At 41.2% G+C, this 16,594-nt stretch overlaps 1 pseudogene; it reads right to left on the bottom strand.

Annotated features, from left to right (window-relative positions):
• Positions 1–539: 539 nt before the first annotated feature.
• LOC120108234 (protein IRX15-LIKE pseudogene) lies at positions 540–1,647 on the bottom strand (annotated as a pseudogene).
• Between the last annotated feature and the right edge of the window lie 14,947 nt (positions 1,648–16,594).

Here is a 16,594-nt window from a genome sequence, read left to right as displayed (position 1 = left end):
ACCCTTCTTTTGTGTGAAAGATACAATCTTAATCTCACCTCTTGACCAACAATAGCTCTCAACCGTCAACACATAATTATACTAATATAAGCTCATAATGGCAAATGCACACACCAGTCCATTATATTAATTTACCATTTGAAATCACATCATCATTCTTGAACATATCTTTTAGGCAGACAATTTAGGTATTCTTGGAGATGGGTCAATAGAAAAAGTGGAATTCTCCACCGTCTTTTTTTTTTTTAATTATTGAAGAAGAAACGGAGGTGGAATTCTCCACCTCCTTATTTTTTGAAGAGGGCTTGAAGCTGGGTAGGTGTACCCATCTGACCATTTCAAGGATAGAAATTTACCTCCAGGGTCTGTCATAAAAAAATGCCATATTTTCTCAAAACCAAGTAAGGCTACAAATTTTAATTGGACACCATGTTTATGTTAATAATTCATGTTCTGAAATGAATTTTTGTAATTTGCCCTCTACTTCTACTTATATTGTTTGGTTGAAGTTATATAGACCCATAACAAAGCTATATATACTAGTTTGCCACAGTGGTGGTCATTGGGCCATTGGCTGAGGACTTTCTGACTTTCCTATGGACTTCTTCTCGCGAGAAGATAGCGGACATCCTCCCGGGGGAGGTGGAGGCGTGGCCGCGGGGCCCGTCCACGAGGATGACGTCCCAGGGGATGTCGTAGAGGGCGTTGGGGAGGTCGTTGAGGGCGAGGCGGCAGTCGGAGAAGAGGAGGTTCTGGACGGGGCGGCAGTCCCCCCGGCGGCCGCGGCGAGCGGCGGCGATGAGGTCGGGCATCTCTCGGGCCTTGGTGGTGTAGGCGATGTCGTAGGCCTCGAGGCCCGGGAGGCGGCCCTCGAGGTGCGCGATGTAGTACTCGTTCTCGTCGAGAAAGACGGTGCGGCCGCCGTGGTTGAGGGCGCGCCAGAGAGGGGTCTCGTGGCCAAGGCCAAAGACGACGAATTTGCAGGGAGTGCGGCGGCGGAGCACGGCGGCGATGGTGCGGAGGTCGGCGTCTCCCATCTTGCCGCTGGAATTTGAGGCCGCGGCGTAGTTGACGAGGGCGTCAAAGACGGGGTCGGGGAGACGGGAGTTGTGTCGGAAGGAAGAAGGGGCACGGGCAAATTGGTTAGAGGAGGAGAGGCCGGGGTCTCGAGGGGTGGTGGTAGTGGTGACGAAGGCGAGGAGGGCGGCGAAGGTGAAGAAGGAGGCGAAGGCGATGAGCCAGAGACGGTGATGAGACCCCAGGAGATACAACATGGGCGCCGCCGTGGATCCACCGCCGGCGCCGGCGCCGCCTCCGCCACCTGCCTGCTTGGCGGACTGCAGGAGGATGAGCTTGGCGTTGTTGATTCCCTTCATCTCTTTTGTGCGCTGCTCTAATTTACAATAGGAGGAGGGATCGGGGGCTTGGGTGGCCTGAGAAGGCATGAAGCCGACGCCGGAGAAGAGGGAGAAAGCTCCATCGTACTCCATCGACGCCGGAGAAGAGGGATCGGGGGCCTGGGTGGCCGCTCTCTCTCTCTCTCTCTCTCTCTCTCTCTCTCTCTCTCTCGCTTCTTGGAAGGAATCTAATCAAGAATCGGGAGGGGGTTAGAGATTTGTAAGGGAGGGGGTTTGAGTGGTCGGGAGAGGGGAGGGGATTTGTAGAGAGGAGGGGGGAGGGGGCGAGCGGCGGAGAGAGAATTTGCAGGGAGGAGGGGAGGGGGGGATAATGGCCTCCGACGACGCTTTCTAAAGCGTCGTTGGGAGGGAAAAAAATAAAAATAAAAGGATTTAAGCGTCGGCCCAAGCTACGGGTTGCGACGACGCTTATAAGCGTCGGCGGAAACCAGACTTCCAAAAAAATTGCTGACGCTTCTACTTAGCGTCGGCAGACAAAAGTCGGAAAAGATAGTTTTTCTTGTAGTGTCGAAGGCCGGCCAGGGTGGAGCAGGAGATTAGGGCAGCTTAAATAGCTTATCATTGCTAGCTAGAGAGGAATGCCTGAATCTTTGAGGACAGAGGTGCGCATCCGAGGTTGGTGGTGGACTGGGCTCTTGCTCATGCGGCGGAGATCCTTGATATGGCCGCTTCATCGTCCCTTGGGATGGCAAGGAGAATCTGGAGCTCTCGTTCTGCTCTTATAGTGCCCAGGACTATATCCATATTCTGGGAGCCTTCACTCCCAGGCTTTCTCAAGGTGAACTTTGACGGCGGTGTCAACGAGGTTGGAGGCAACGAAGGTGTCAGAATTATCATCAGAGATCAGGAGGCCAGACTTGTGGCGGCCAGAGGTTGACGGATCTTTGAGCAGACTGTGGTCGGGGTGGAGACCAGAGTTGCGTGAGAAAGTGTCTCCCGCGTGAGAAAGTGTCTCCCACGTGCACCTCCCGCGTGAGGCAAGTGCTAGATGCAGACTGCATTGTCCTTGAGAGGGATGCGACTGATCCATGACATTCGTTGACTCTTGGGTGAGTGCACCTCCCATTGGGCCACTCATGCCTATAGAGAGGCGAATAGTGCGGCTGATTGGGTGGCATCCTTTACGGCTCAGCATTTTGAGAGTTTTTTTTAGGACAACCATTCCTTGTTTTCGGCATCCTTGTATTCTCCTATCCTCTTTGATTTTATGGGCTGCACCCACATTCATTGTGTGTGAGTCGCCATTGTACAAAAAAAAAAAGCTATACATACAGTAACACGCAATTGTAGATGAGCTAATTATAATCTTGGGTATTGAACATGAGAATTTATATCCATTCATTTCAGTAACATCTAAAGCATTCATGAACAAATTGCCTGCTGAAATAGTGTTGAACAGCCTCCAAATGTGTCACGCCCCAAAATCGGATCATGACACGGCCGTGCTATTGCAAACCCTTGCCCGCAATAACACGCAGCCACTTTAAAATTTTAAATCAATTATGAACAATTTCTTTCTTGAATGTTAACAAATGTTTCATCAATAAAAGATTGATTACAAAGCATCTAAAAATAGAAACATTTAATGTGTCATTTTCTTTTCCCCATAACCCTGAAGCATGTAACGCTCCTCGTTCCTAGCATCTCCTATTCATCTGTAAGAACATAAATAAATGGGTATGAGCTATAAAGCTCAGTAAGTAACCATGCATAATCTTATCTGATCAATCATAATATTTTTTCATACTAGTGTATTAATTTAAGAAACTAACAGTTGTAACAAAGTAAGCATTTCATATAACAAACTAGTCATAAAACTATGCATGTCCATTTATGCAACTTCATAAACATGGCTATGCATTATAAAACTTTTGTCATTATCCCATGCTTTGAAATCCGTACTCGTCATTATTCATGCTTTGAAATTCATGCTCATCATTATTCATGCTTTGAAGTCCGTACTCGTCATTATTTATGCTTTGAAATTCGTGCTCATCATTATTCATGCTTTGAAATCCGTACTCATCATTATTCATGCTTTGAAGTCCGTACTCATCATTATTCATGCTTTGAAATTCGTGCTCATCATTATTCATGCTTTGAAATCCGTACTCATCATTATTCATGCTTTGAAATCCGTACTCTCAGATGATAGTGCAGCTATGGTCACTATTATTACCCGTGACAGGGCCATAATCTTTACCAACTATTATTTCCCGTTGGCAGGGTCTAAGCCAAGCTATTATCACCCGCTGGCGAGGGCCGTATGCCGAGCTACTATAACCCGCTGGCGAGGGCCATAATATTTGCCAACTATTATTCTCCGTTGGCAGGATCTAAACCAAGCTACTATAACCCGCTGGCGAGGGCCGTATGCCAAGCTACTGTAACCCGCTGGCGAGGGCCATAATCTTTGCCAACTATTGTTCCCCATTGGCAGGGTCTAAACCAAGCTACTATAACCCGCTGGCGAGGGCCGTATGCCGAGCTACTGTAACCCGCTGGCGAGGGCCATAATCTTTGCCAACTATTATTCCCCGTTGCCAGGGTCTTCTTCCAGTTACTATTACCCACTGGCAGGGGTCGTAAAGCCAAGTTACTTTTACCCACTGGCTGGGGTCGTATGCCTAGTTACTGTTACCCACTGGCGGGGGTCGTACATAACAATCTGAGAGTTCTTTAAAACATATCATGCTTTTCATAAATCTTTTCTCATAGGTACATTGGAAAGTGAATAATGGCATCATGCTGAATAAAATTCATGATCATGCTGAAAACTTTATTTTTCTTTCCATGCATCTTTCTACATCATCATAATCATGTGTACATAATATAATAATAATAATAATGATGGATGCTATGTATCCAAAATCATGTAATCATTTGCTAACACATGCTTGATCTTAATTTTGTGAAAACATAAATAATCATATACAATTTCATAATCAAGTAATCACAAGTATTTGATAAAACATAAGATTATATCAAGTACTTTTTCCATAATTCTTATACATAATTCCAATTGCATAAATAATACTTTTTCATCTTATAAAACGTGATACATGATCAATAATAAGATTAAGACAGGTTACTTATATTAATTTGCTCACCAAATGCTAATTCTCCAATACCTAGCAAGATCATTAAATTACATGTTACTTGCATATTTAATTTCTATTTATTTATAATCTTAAAGTCATTTACAGCCCATCCATAGGACTCAATTTCATTTTTGGGTCCATAGCCTAATTCAATTTCTGGTACAGGTCTGGGTCAATTGCATACTGATTTAGATCTGATTTAATTTCTGGTTCAGGTCTGCGTCAGCTTCTAGTTCAGACCTGATTCAACCTCGGATTCAGGTCTGATTCAGCTTCTGGCTCAGTTACTTCTGGGTTTAAGGATATTGGGCTCAGACCAGGCCCAGTCCGGCCTCGGGCCTTTAAAGCCCAATTCATTTGAAGCCCACCACCGGAATCGGCCTAATTCGGCCCACAGTAATTTTTTATTTTATTTTATTTTTCTTTCTTCGTTTCTTTTCCTCCTTCTTTTCTTTTCTTTCTTTTTCCTTTTCTTTTCTTTCTTCTTTTTCTTTTCTTTTCTTTCTTCTCCTCCCTTCCCGAACCTTCTCTTCCTTCCTTTCTTCGTTCCGTCCCGATCTCCTCCTCCTCCTCTCCTCCCCCGCATGAAGCTAGGGGCGAGCTCGGAAGGATGCTCGGGAGAGGCCGGCCAGAAGCCGGCGGCACTGCAGCCAACCGGCGGTACCTGCAGCGGCCGTGGTTTGGCTGGCCGCTCCCCTTCTCCACCTCCGATGGAGGAGATAGGGCACGGGCACCCCCCAAGAAGCAGAGGAACCGGCCGAAGCCGGTGGTGCCCGCGTAGCACGCAGCCGACGCCCGTGATCGGCCTGACGGCATCCCAGGTGCCCCGAGTCGGCGGCGGCTATGGACAAATAGGGAGATCCCCCTTCGGCTCTTCTTCTCCAGTCATCTTCGGCCAAAAATCAAACCGGTTCCACCATGGGAACCGGATTTGCATGAGCCGAGGACCCTTCCATGGTATGTTTGCATTTTAGGATTTTAGACCTAGGGTTTTGACTGCAGTGGTAAAGCCATGATCAGATGAAGGAGAAAGATCTTTAGCCAATGTCAGATCACGAGTGAGATCTCCCCCCTTCCTCCACTGCATCTTATTCCTACCCTTCCTTTTCTTCTTTTGATCTCTTTTATTTCGTTGTCTCTCTGTTTTGTTGTTCCATGATTAAACTAGATCTACTTGCATAATACAAGGGAAGACAGGGACTTACCTAGCTCCGGGACAACTCTGTGATGTTCCCTTCGGCGGCTCAGATCCCTCTTCCGTTCCTTGTAGCAGAAAAAGAAGAGAGTGAGAAGAAATGAGAGACTGATAGAGTTCCTTTGCGAGGAATCCATGGGCTTTAATAGCCTTCGGCCGTAAGAGAAGAGGGGTGGTGATCGTGGCTGTTAGGCGGTTGTAACCGCCTCAACAGCTGGCGATCATGGTTGCAGGTTTGGGTTTTTAAATGGACCACAGACCATAATCCAGGTTGGTCCATTTGGCCCGGTATTTACATTCTTCCCTCCTTAAAAAAAATTTCGTCCTCGAAATTTTACATAACTTAATTCTTAAACAAATGAAGTTACTTAGTCTTTTATCTAACTTTCCAACAAGCTTCCGCTGCGCAAATTCGATCGAGCCCAACATTTCTAAGGCTTAACAACTCAATCTCAATTTGTATTAGCTTTAACTTTCTCGTTGAAGTGATAAAATTCTTAAACATAACATCTATAAGAATAGTTTTCTTAAGGGAGACGACATCACATAAAGACTGGTTCAATTCTTATGGTGTGCATTATAGAGAGTTAGAAACCTAAAAGATACAAAGGGGTCGGAAGATTTACAATTAATTGACACCTGGCCTTCATTGCATTATCTAGGATGATATTTGTCACTATTTGATCACTCGTACCAACATTCTACCAAATCAATGCAAAAGCTGAGCTCCCGATTCAGTAGGTTCCGAGTCGTTCTTCTTTTTATTTGGACAGTCTCGTGCCAAATGTCCATGTTGACCACAAATGAAGCAGACTCCCATCTTCTTAAAACAAGGCTCCCTATGAGTCTTGCCACAGTAGGTACATGCCTCAAATCTCTTCTTCTTATTTGTATTACCTTCAGAGTTCCGTGGCCTGTCACTCAGATTTTCTGTCATTTTGGGTCTCTTCTGGTCACCTCTTTCTTTTTCTGATCTCTTCATTTCGGCTTCCAATTTTAGAGCCCTTTCCAATACATCCTGGTAACTAGTGAAAAGCAGAACAGCCAACCTGGACCTGATCCCATATCTCAGGCCTTGTTCAAACCTATTGGCTTTACTTATCTCTTCCTCCATGAACCGAGGACAAAACCTGCCCAATTCATTAAACTTGCTGGCATATTCCAATACTGTCATATTCTCGGTCTGTTTCAGGGCCAAAAATTCGTTCTGCTTCACCAATCTCACTGACTGGGGGAAGTACTGATTGTAGAATTTACCTTTAAATTCCTCCCATGTTAATTGTTCACCTTTTCCTTGAACAGCAGCCTTCATAGCTATCCACCAGAACTTGGTGTTTCCTCTGAGCATAGGAACCGCCAATTTGACCTTAACCTCCTCGGGAAATTGTAGGGCATCGTACATCTCCTCTATCTCCTGAATCCAGGTCTCAGCAGCCAAGTAATCAGCCCCTCCCTCAAACATTGGAGGATGCAGCCTCCGAAATTTCTCATAATAAGTATCGGTGGACGACACAGATCGGAAGGAGAGCTGTATCTGCTGCTGCTGCTGGAGAAGCTGTGCCACCACTTGGCATACCTCAACAAGATCTGTCTGAGTGGCTACAGCATTTGGAGCTGGCCCAGCTGGCATGTTGGTAGCTTCTTGGGATGATGCTTTCACTCCTTTTCTTTTATAGTTAGCCAAAACTTCATTCTCGCTATCACTCATCGTCACCTATCAAAATATAGTATTAATCCTTTTCCATTTCATCACATTATATATATATATATATATATATATATATATATATATATATATATATATATATATGTATTTAAATATATGTATATATATATTTCTTTTATTATTATTATTGTTATTATTATTATTATTTAGAATATCATTATTGTTCTTACTATGATTCCAATTATTGGAAAGTTAACTTAGCTACCCATTCCCATGATTAATTTTAAAGTTTTTAAATCATAGTTAAAAATTATTGCTCTGATACCAAATGTCACGCCCCCGCCTCTGCGAGGCACGTGAGGCACCCAGTGCCCACGTGGGGGCCACATGAGGGGGGAACGCGGGGCTCCCCTGCCAGATATTGTTCGGTTCTGGGGCTTCACGCAAGCGTCCTTCACCCCTCCTCGGTTTTTGTTTTCCACCCAAAACGCGTCTGCAGGATTAGGAGACACCCGCCTCATATGCCCAGGCTCTGGAACGAATCTTTCCGATGTGGGACTATTGGGCCTCACACCCTTCCCACCATCGGACAAGAGCCATCCTCGGCTCTGATACCACTTAATGTCACGCCCCAAAATCGGATCATGACACGGCCGTGCTATTGCAAACCCTTGCCCGCAATAACACGCAGCCACTTTAAAACTTTAAATCAATTATGAACAATTTCTTTCTTGAATGTTAACAAATGTTTCATCAATAAAAGATTGATTACAAAGCATCTAAAAATAGAAACATTTAATGTGTCATTTTCTTTTCCCCATAACCCTGAAGCATGTCACGCTCCTCGTTCCTAGCATCTCCTATTCATCTGTAAGAACATAAATAAATGGGTATGAGCTATAAAGCTCAGTAAGTAACCATGCATAATCTTATCTGATCAATCATAATATTTTCTCATACTAGTACATTAATTTAAGAAACTAACAGTTGTAACAAAGTAAGCATTTCATATAACAAACCAGTCATAAAACTATGCATGTCCATTTATGCAACTTCATAAACATGGCTATGCATTATAAAACTTTTGTTATTATCCCATGCTTTGAAATCCGTACTCGTCATTATTCATGCTTTGAAATTCATGCTCATCATTATTCATGCTTTGAAGTCCGTACTCGTCATTATTTATGCTTTGAAATTCGTGCTCATCATTATTCATGCTTTGAAATCCGTACTCATCATTATTCATGCTTTGAAGTCCGTACTCATCATTATTCATGCTTTGAAATTCGTGCTCATCATTATTCATGCTTTGAAATCTGTACTCATCATTATTCATGCTTTGAAATCCGTACTCTCAGATGATAGTGCAGCTATGGTCACTATTATTACCCGTGACAGGGCCATAATCTTTACCAACTATTATTTTTCGTTGGCAGGGTCTAAGCCAAGCTATTATCACCCGCTGGCGAGGGCCGTATGCCGAGCTACTATAACCCGCTGGCGAGGGCCATAATATTTGCCAACTATTATTCTCCGTTGGCAGGGTCTAAACCAAGCTACTATAACCCGCTGACGAGGGCCGTATGCCGAGCTACTGTAACCCGCTGGCGAGGGCCATAATCTTTGCCAACTATTGTTTCCCGTTGGCAGGGTCTAAACCAAGCTACTATAACCCGCTGGCGAGGGCCGTATGCCGAGCTACTGTAACCCGCTGGCGAGGGCCATAATCTTTGCCAACTATTGTTTCCCGTTGCCAGGGTCTTCTTCCAGTTACTATTACCCACTGGCGGGGGTCGTAAAGCCAAGTTACTTTTACCCACTGGCTGGGGTCGTATGCCTAGTTACTGTTACCCACTGGCGGGGGTCGTACATAGCAATCTGAGAGTTCTTTAAAACATATCATGCTTTTCATAAATCTTTTCTCATAGGTACATTGGAAAGTGAATAATGGCATCATGCTGAATAAAATTCATGATCATGCTGAAAACTTTATTTTTCTTTCCATGCATCTTTCTACATCATCATAATCATGTGTACACAATATAATAATAATAATAATAATGATGGATGCTATGTATCCAAAATCATGTAATCATTTGCTAACACATGCTTGATCTTAATTTTGTGAAAACATAAATAATCATATACAATTTCATAATCAAGTAATCACAAGTATTTGATAAAACATAAGATTATATCAGGTACTTTTTCCACAATTCTTATACATAATTCCAATTGCATAAATAATACTTTTTCATCTTATAAAACGTGATACATGATCCATAATAAGATTAAGACAGGTTACTTACATTAATTTGCTCACCAAATGCTAATTCTCCAATACCTAGCAAGATCACTAAATTACATGTTACTTGCACATTTAATTTCTATTTATTTATAATCTTAAAGTCATTTACAGCCCATCCATAGGACTCAATTTTATTTTCGGGTCCATAGCCTAATTCAATTTCTGGTACAGGTCTGGGTCAATTGCATACTGATTCAGATCTGATTTAATTTCTGGTTCAGGTCTGGGTCAGCTTCTGATTCAGACCTGATTCAACCTCGGATTCAGGTCTGATTCAGCTTCTGGCTCAGTTACTTCTGGGTTTAAGGATATTGGGCTCAGACCAGGCCCAGTCCGGCCTCAGGCCTTTAAAGCCCAATTCATTTGAAGCCCACCACTTGAATCGGCCTAATTCGGCCCACAGTAATTTTTTATTTTATTTTATTTTTCTTTCTTCTTTTCTTTTCCTCCTTCTTTTCTTTTCTTTCTTTTTCCTTTTCTTTTCTTTCTTCTTTTTCTTTTCTTTTCTTTCTTCTCCTCCCTTCCCGAACCTTCTCTTCCTTCCTTTCTTCGTTCCATCCCGATCTCCTCCTCCTCCTCTCCTCCCCCGCATGAAGCTAGGGGCGAGCTCGGAAGGATGCTCGGGATGAGGCCGGCCCGAAGCCGGCGGCACTGCAGCCAACCGGCGGTACCTGCAGCGGCCGTGGCCTGGCTGGCCGCTCCCCTTCTCCACCTCCGATGGAGGAGATAGGGCACGGGCACCCCCCAAGAAGCAGAGGAACCGGCCGAAGCCGGTGGTGCCCGCGTAGCACGCGGCCGACGCCCGTGATCGGCCTAACGGCATCCCAGGTGCCCCGAGTCGGCGGCGGCTATGGGCAAATAGGGAGATCCCCCTTCGGCTCTTCTTCTCCAGTCATCTTCGGCCAGAAATCAAACCGGCTCCACCCATGGGAACCGGATTTGCATGAGCCGAGGACCCTTCCATGGTATGTTTGCATTTTAGGATTTTAGACCTAGGGTTTTGATTGCAGTAGTAAAAGCCATGATCAGATGAAGGAGAAAGATCTTTAGCCAATGTCAGATCACGAGTGAGATCTCCCCCCTTCCTCCACTGCATCTTATTCCTACCCTTCCTTTTCTTTCTTTTGATCTCTTTTATTTCGTTGTCTCTCTGTTTTGTTGTTCCATGATTAAACTAGATCTACTTGCATAATACAAGGGAAGACAGGGACTTACCTAGCTCCGGGACAACTCTGTGATGTTCCCTTCGGCGGCTCAGATCCCTCTTCCGTTCCTTGTAGCAGAAAAAGAAGAGAGTGAGAAGAAATGAGAGACTGATAGAGTTCCTTTGCGAGGGATCCATGGGCTTTAATAGCCTTCGGCCGTAAGAGAAGAGGGGTGGTGATCGTGGCTGTTAGGCGGTTGTAACCGCCTCAACAGCTGGCGATCATGGTTGCAGGTTTGGGTTTTTAAATGGACCACAGACCATAATCCAGGTCGGTCCATTTGGCCCGGTATTTACAAAATGTACATGAACAGGCACAATTTTGGCTTGGTCTGCTAATTAACAGGCTGTAACTTTTCAGCCCAAGCTATATCCTTACTCCAACTATCTCACCAATATCTTAGGCCCAGTGGAAGCCTGGTATTTCTTAGGTCCAATCTGTGTTATTGAGACCAACTGTCTCTAACCCTTTCAGGAGCAGTTCTAGTTAACCTCTTTCGACTTAAAAGTAGTGGAGCCCATTATAGTTAACGCAAAACTAGCCTGTGGGCTGTAATGCCTGCCAGGAAACAACCCAAACAGGCATACCAAGCTGCAGTGCAGAATGGGTTAAGCTTATCAGAATGATCTCATGACCACCATTTCATCATGGATATGATGTCTAAACCTTTAAGCTTGAGCATGCAGTATCATTATAAGTATACAGAAGAAAACCCCAGTACTGCAGCACTAATAAGCACTACTGGTATACATGTATAACTTTCCTCCAAGTTCATAAAGAAAGAAAAGCAAGATGAGCAATGGAGCCAATCATTTTTACTACAAAACTGCCTTACTCCATATGAAAGCATTTTCACTTCTTGACAACACTTTCATCCTGTAGTTGAATCCATACATATAAGCATCATCAAAGACTTGTCCTTCGGGCAATGACGCACAAATGATGCTTACAATGAAATTGAGGGCAGAAAAAAAGGCAGAGCATGTGTGATGGTCCCTATGAACACCCAACTTAGCTACAGTTCCTCAAGCTACATTCTTTCCAATCTGATCAATAGGTCTGGCATGGACCCAACATCTGTATCCGGGATGCCCAGAGGATGAACAAATGATCTTCCTTAGTTCCATGAACATAACACTTCAATAATGTAATTTACCTTCTGATCTCATCATTTGGTCATCCTTTATTTTTTTCCCCTGAGATTTGATATCATTTTTCAGCATCAGATATTAATTTCTAGAAGCAGAGCACTACGAGGACCATGTGAGCATATATTTAGTCCCACATCAGTTGCATACTGAGAAAATCTCGGGTATACAATGTCCAACAATCAAAAATATCTCTTGCTAGTCTTTTTGGATGATGTCTTGGATTGTTATAATCACTCTTCTTGAAGGATGACGAGTTCTCACAAGACAAACCTTTCTTTGAGGATATTATAAAAACCAGCCTTGTAATTCATTGAGGATACTACAGAAACCAGCTTCCCTCTCTGCTTTAGGAAAATGGCTGAGTAGTTTAACAGCTGGCTTTCATTAATTTCAATCTTTAGACCTTTTTACTTTCAAAAAAATTGAGGATGAGGAGCACAAATTTTCTTAGCATTATTTTCCAAATAATTCATAAAAAATAAGGTCCTTTGCTCCTTGGGCATGCAAAACGTTTTATTTTACTTATGATATAATAACGCATCTTAGGGGTCATTGTTCGGTGCAATGGTAAAAAAATTGGACCAACAAATTCAAATTCAATGGTACAGATTTAAGACCGAGAGCCACTTTGCGTAAATAAATAGTGTCCTTTATGATAAACCATCTTGCTCCATCCATTCATGGCAGCTACCAGGTCTGTCGGCTGAACTAATTTCCAGTTCACCTACCATTGCTGGCTTCAAGCAAATGTTGTCAGCCAAGAGAAGTTGGTTCAACTTGGATGCATGGCCCATCAGTCTCAGGCCATAAAGGAATACCTCTAACAGCCTTTATCACTTTCAAGTCAAGGAGTCATCTATATCTTGTCTTTTATGGCATCATGAAATAATTCATTAATTTAGATTGAAATCTAGAGGTATATTATTATGAGAAGGAAACAAACTGAAATGTACATATTAAGTCCAGAAGTATCAACAAATAAAGTGCCAACCCTGTACTAAAAAAATTTGAGAAAGTAAATAAAAGAGAAATTCATCCAAAAAAATGGAAGAGAGAAAAATGAACACCTCTAACAGCCTCTGTCAACTTTCAGTAAAGAAGTTATTTATATCTTGTTTTTTATGGCATCATCAAATAATCCATTAATTTAAACAGGAATCTGAAGTTATATTACTATGAGAATGACAGATATTAAAATCTACAACTTAATTTTAGAAGTATAAACAAGTTAAATAAAGTACCAATCCTGTATTGCGAAAAGTTGGAAAAGTAAATGAAAGAGAAACTTGTTATCCAAAAAAAATGGAAGAGCAATATATATATATATAATCATTGCATAACAAAACTTTAAGGCCCTATATTGATAAAATTATTAATTTAATTTATTGATACAACTGCCATAAAAGATTTAGCAAGTTTGCTTTGTGAATAATTGGAAAATTATTATCTTAGCCTGAGGGTTGTCACTTTAACCTGCAAACTTGGCATCCATCTCAGACCCAACCTGCCCGATCTACATCGAACCAAATGATGAATGAGCCGGCTACGGGTTCAAAGTCAGATTCATTAAAACTTTACTGAATCTGACCCAAACCCATATAATAACCTGGTTTATCATGTACTACATAAATACGTGCATGCGTGCATGTATACATACATAAAAACATATATTTTTCAATTTCTAAACTCTTAGCATATAAAATTTTCTTCTATAAATTATAGGGATAGAAATATTAAAAATAATAACGTGTTGGAACATGCTATAATATTTATATGGACTTTAATTATATCTTCTAATTTTCAGTCAGTTATTATTATATTGTAATTGTGACATGCATGTTGTTTACGATTTAACTTTTGTAGCATGTCTTGGATATTTCATTGATAGAGTTCTCAAAATATCGGTCATTTTAACTTGATTGACTTTTCAAAATATTTTGATATCTCAGTTAATTCAAACTCGATGCATATTTTTATTATCTAAATCGGGACCGATCTAAACCTTCAAGGATCATATATGGAATAAAATTTAGACCTGAAGTCCGGTCTGAATTTAGCGAAGCCCCGACCCAATCCACCTAAGTATATTAGCTATGATATGAAAAGGCTATGTTGTAATTCGGGGAAAAGAGAGATATCTAATCATTTCTTTTATAATCACTTACCTTTCTGAACCTCTCTTTTGCGCAAGTGCCTTCCTATTTCTTTATAATCTTGTTTGTGCCACATGTTAATGATAATATTCGCAAGTTTTAATATTTTAGATGGTATGGGTGCCATTGTGGTGGTATCACTGCAATGACAGCAATAACACTTTTGTTCAGGTGCGGATCCCATCTATGTCATTTGTTGTTTTCACTTTAATCAATAGACACAATACACAAGCCATTTTGAGTATGATGCTTATGTTTATATATATATATATCAATTTAGCAGCACTAAGTTGTATTAAAGCTATGCTATGATGTGGCCACTTGTACGTAGTGCTGCTCCATTGCCGACTGCTGCAACCTCTCTTCTTCCACAATATTAAAGAGCATCCATTCCACTGTCACCCTCCGCAAATATGTGCACCAAACACAAGGGTTACATCATTAACAATGTCTCAATTGCAAGATGACAGTAACCCCACGACAACCACATCCTATATTTAATTAAACATAAGACGAACTAAGAAACCTCACCTTTTCTCAAATAATATTTTCAACGTAAAAATGGTTTAGATTCTCTTAATTGACCATTTATCACTCAACCTAGACGAAATCTACATGGTTTGGCGGGGCCGTCCATGATCTGTTGTCGGAATAGTTGGTGAGCCTTCCACTGTTTTATTACATAAAGAGTGTACTGTCTTTAGGTCAATGAATGCAAAGCTAATGAAAAAAATAAATGCATGCACCGTCCTCCTTTTCGGGTGTGCAGCTACCAATGTATCCAGAGGCACAGCAGCACTTGCTTCTTACGCGACATATAATGAAAGCTTTTCCGTTGTACCTCCCAAGGAGTGTAGAGAAAGCCTCTCAGGTTCAATGAAACCAACCATGGAGATCACCAAAATAAAAATCAACCATGGAATGGCAAAATTAGAGCCCACTGTTTTAAGAAATCTGGCTGCTAATTGTTTCTTTTGATACAATTGTTATTCTAGGTCGCAATTCCTTTGTATCTCTTAAATTTGATATATATTATATTGCTATCACCTGGCCACCTTGTTTTTATCGTTATGACAGCTTACACGCATATATAACAACCTATAAATAATGACTGCTATTTATAAAGGCAACCACTGTAATGATGTTGAACAATGACATTTGGTTACCTGACGCTCTTGTTATTTATCTATTGATTTTTTTATTACAATAAAATTATATTTTTTTGTGTGGGTATCGTCATGCTCCAAATCCACTATCTAGTTGCCATACAGCTAACGTGCAAAGCCTGCTAGGGGAATAAGAGTAGTTAAACTCTAATATTATTTAATGATTCAATAAGCTTAAATATAATTTTATTTGCGCATCTAGTGGTATGAGATGCCTTCTATTCATTTTCTATTCTTCGCTGATAGGCTAACTTAACTGTATCCTATGCATCTGCATCTCTAAAAAAGTAGTTAAAAAAAAATAAGATTAGCTACCACAACTCAGAATATCATATAAATTACTTGGCTCTATATAAATACTTAAGATCTACCTATTGCATAGCTAATATGGGACTAAATACATACTCGTATCTTATATACTTTCTCTATTTAAGTCCTGGCATCTTCGTCAGGTTAAGAATCAAAATTCATTTATATTTAATTACACCATAAATCTAATCACAACTACTACAATTAGCTCATGATCAGCCTACATAAGCCCATGCAGCAATGTCCCCTAATTCAGATGGCTATGGTGGGTACCTATCACAACCTAGGATCTCATCTAAAAAAGATAGTTAGAAGATATTATTTGAAATTTTTAGTTCTATATAAGTACCTAAGACCTATCCGATATATAATTAATATAGAATTAAATATATGCTCACATGAATTTTTATAGATATCGAAGGATGCCAATTCAACCACTATATACTATTACAGTGGGTCATAATAGCCATTGCAGTACATCAGTTAAAAAATTGAAGAAGGTCACGGTAAATCAGTAAAAATATTCAAAAAAAAGCTAGGTTTTGGATTTTCTTTAGCTAAGTAACATTCATTCATTGCAGTGCCCTTGTTTTTCCTGTCTCGCTATTCTTCCCTCCTCTTCCTCTCCTTTTTTTTTATTGTGCTTCTATACCTCCTCACTAGGCATCCCCAACTCTTTTCAATAAAACATAAAAATAAAAATAACAAAAAAAAAAAAAATCATTGCAACGTTATAACAGTAATCAATCTTTTTGGGCCCCAAAGATCAGATGGAAATGGTGGCATTACTAACACTCAGATCCATTGAAATAGCTCCAAATTGTATGTCCATTATTGTCGCCATGAAAAGCTTTCATACGACAAAACATCCAAGGCCCAACTTGCTTCAACGAAAAGAAATTAATATTACGGCAATAGC

Source organism: Phoenix dactylifera, chromosome 10, assembly GCF_051530095.1.
Source record: "Phoenix dactylifera cultivar Ajwa chromosome 10, Ajwa_hap1_PhDact_Kaust_v1.1, whole genome shotgun sequence".
Lineage (NCBI taxonomy): Eukaryota > Viridiplantae > Streptophyta > Magnoliopsida > Arecales > Arecaceae > Phoenix > Phoenix dactylifera.
The sequence above is the reverse complement of the archived record's forward strand: the minus strand, read 5'-3'. Positions and strand labels throughout refer to the sequence as shown.